Source organism: Lipotes vexillifer, unplaced genomic scaffold (genome assembly GCF_000442215.2).
Source record: "Lipotes vexillifer unplaced genomic scaffold, Lipotes_vexillifer_v1.1 scaffold189, whole genome shotgun sequence".
Taxonomy (NCBI): domain Eukaryota; kingdom Metazoa; phylum Chordata; class Mammalia; order Artiodactyla; family Lipotidae; genus Lipotes; species Lipotes vexillifer.
The window spans coordinates 4,049,070-4,052,091 of record NW_006785816.1 but is presented as its reverse complement, the minus strand read 5'-3'; positions in this window follow the sequence as shown (position 1 = coordinate 4,052,091).

Sequence of the window (3,022 nt, the reverse complement as noted above, 5' to 3'; positions counted from 1 at the left end):
ATGGTCTCTAACTCACTCTTCTGCACAGAAGGAGCAGCTACTTCTTTCACTGAGATTGGGAGAAGTGACTGGAGTCACAGAGTAGGCATTTTTTTCTCTCTTACTTGCTCTTGTTTCACTGTGGAAAGGAAGTGTAGAGGCCTCACAATCCTTTCCCTTCAGTCCTTCATCCTCCCTGGGTAAGGGGAGACTGCAGATCTCCTTGTACATGTCTTGGCAAACGTCAACTCTTCAGACCTGATTCTTTCCTGGGAGTTGGTGTGGGGAGGAGGGGAAGCAGTGGGATGGTGAGAGCAATAAAGTCCCAAGATCTAGACTTGTGGAGGGGAGACAGAGCATGTGAGGAAGGCTTATCTGGGCTGCAGATCCAAGATACATTCTCCAGCCTTCCTTTATACACAGTAAAGTAATATTTGATCCTTGATTCCTGAGTCTGTTTCTAAATTGGGCAAACCATTTAGAGGAAAGAATACAATTGGTCCCTCAGAATCCTTACCAGTCTTGAAGATACTTTAAGGAATGTTGAGTCCCATGAAAGAAATAAATATCTAACTACAGAATTAGGTGCACTCATTAAGACTCTGCTGTGTGATTGCCTATTAAAAGATGTGTTGGGCTTCCCTGGTGGCGCAGTGGTTGAGAGTCCACCTGCCAATGCAGGGGACACGGGTTCGTGCCCCGGTCCGGGAAGATCCCACATGCCGCAGAGCGGCTGGGCCCGTGAGCCATGGCCGCTGAGCCTGCGCGTCTGGAGCCTGTGCTCCGCAACGGGAGAGGCCACAACAGTGAGAGGCTCACGTACCACAAAAAAAAAAAAAAAAAAGATGTGTAATCTACCAGGGTATCTTAGTTGTTCTCCTTTATTTCCTAAACTGGTAATAGGTAACACATATTCTACCTAGTGACTGTAGTTGAAAATCTTCAAGTATTTCTTGATTCCTTTCTTTTTCTCATTAACCTCATAAAAATCAACAACTCCTATTGATTTTGCCTTCCCAGGGTTTCCTCTGTTCTTATGACACTGCTTAAGTTCAGGTCCTTTTATCCCTAGTTTTAATTTCTGCTGAAGCTTTCTGGTTGTCTTCTTGCCTCCAACCCCTTTCATATTGTAGCAAGAATTACCTTTGTGAAATAAACCTGATGAGGTCAGTGCCCTGACTAAAGTCCTTAGGTAGTCCTACAACCTTTTGCCTGAAGGACAATCTGAATGTACAAGACCTATCACAATCTGCCCCAATCTACAATCAGCAAGTTCACTTTCTTCCATCATGTTTTATGATGTCCCAGCATCTCTACATCTGTAGCACCATGCCCCAACCTGATACCCCAACAAGATTTATATACTCACCATTTCTTCGTACATGCTATTAAATGCCCAACCATTTCACTATGCCTGAAACATTGTTTCGCAGGCCTCTCTGACTCAAGAACAACACTTTTATCCATGGCTAAAATTTAAATCTTATGTGAATTTGGTACCCTTCGTGCTCCTCATCGCTATTTCCAAACGATTCTCATTCTCTTTCCTCCCTAGATACTCTCAGAGTTGTCTCATATAAATAAATTATATTACTCATTGTTCTTCATTGTTGATGTCGCTAACCATCCCCTAGATAATACCCCTTTATTTCCCACTGATTTTAGTTCTTGTTTCACTTTCACTCTCTCCAGTACTGCTAATGTCTCAATTCTTTGAAGATTGCAATATACACAGTAGACGACTCAATCCAACACTCTAGACTCTCAGTTTCTTGAATTCCTCTCTTCCAGTGATCCAGCCTTCCTCCACACCACCCAGGCCATTCATTTATATATTCATAACCCTAGACCTTCTCATTACCAGTAATCTCTCCATAATCTCAGTTTAATTCATTCCATTCTCTAACCATAACCTCCATCCATCCCTCTAGTGCCCCAGTTCCAACTTCACCAGGATCTCTAATCCACTGATCTTTCTATCTTTTCACTGTCTCTAACCTTCTTAATAGTCTCTCTTTCTCCTCTCCTTATTCATCTTAAATTCCACAATCAATCAATATACTCACTTCTTTTCATATACCCTCAGTTCCTTGTTGTACTCACTTGACAAAACCACAACCCTGGTTAAATTCATCTCTTTACCTAATTTGTGCCTTCATTCATGCAAAAGAATGCACTGAAGACAAATGCTCTTGATTATGAACCTCAAGTGAACCCATATGCTGCTTGATGATCATATTATTTTTCTCCCATCTAAAGTCAATTCCTCCACTTGCAAACTAGATCCCATCTTGTCTTACTTACTCAGTGACGTTGCTCTAGCAATTCTCCCATTTCCTCTCCTCAATCACAGATGTCTCCCTCTCTACCAAATCTTTCCCATCAGTCTACAAACTCAATCAAATTATTTCTCCCACCTTAAAAACAAAAACAAAAAACCCTTCTCTTAGCCCTACTTCCCTTGCTTGATACTGCCTTATTTGCAAATATGTTTCCCTTTCTAGCGAAACTCCTTGAACAGCTTGTCTATATTCATTCTCTACAATTCTTCTCCCATACTCATAACTGCTCCAATCCAGCTTTTGTTCCTACTTACTTATCAAAGCTGCATGGTCAATTCTCAGTTCTCCTCTTACTTATTGGAAAGAGTTGATATAGTCAATCCCTCTGTCCTCCTTGATATACTTTCTTCACTTGGCTTCCAAAACACTCCACTCTAGCTTGACTTTATTGTTCATGCCTTAGTCTCCTTTGCTGTTTTTTCCTCTCCTTCCCAAACTCTTAATGTTTAACTGCTCCAGAGCTCACCCTTTGTCTTCCTCTCTATTTTCACTCGTCCTTTTGGTACTTTCATCCAGAATCACAACTCTGAATACCATCTCTATGGTAATTTTCCATCTCCAGCCCAGACTTCTCTCCTGAACTTCAGACTTGCCTATTCAGTGAGTTCCTCAATATCTTCACTTGGTGTCATCTAAAAACTCACACATGTTGACTTTAAGCTGTTCTGATTCCTGATCTTTCACCATGAAATGGTTTCACT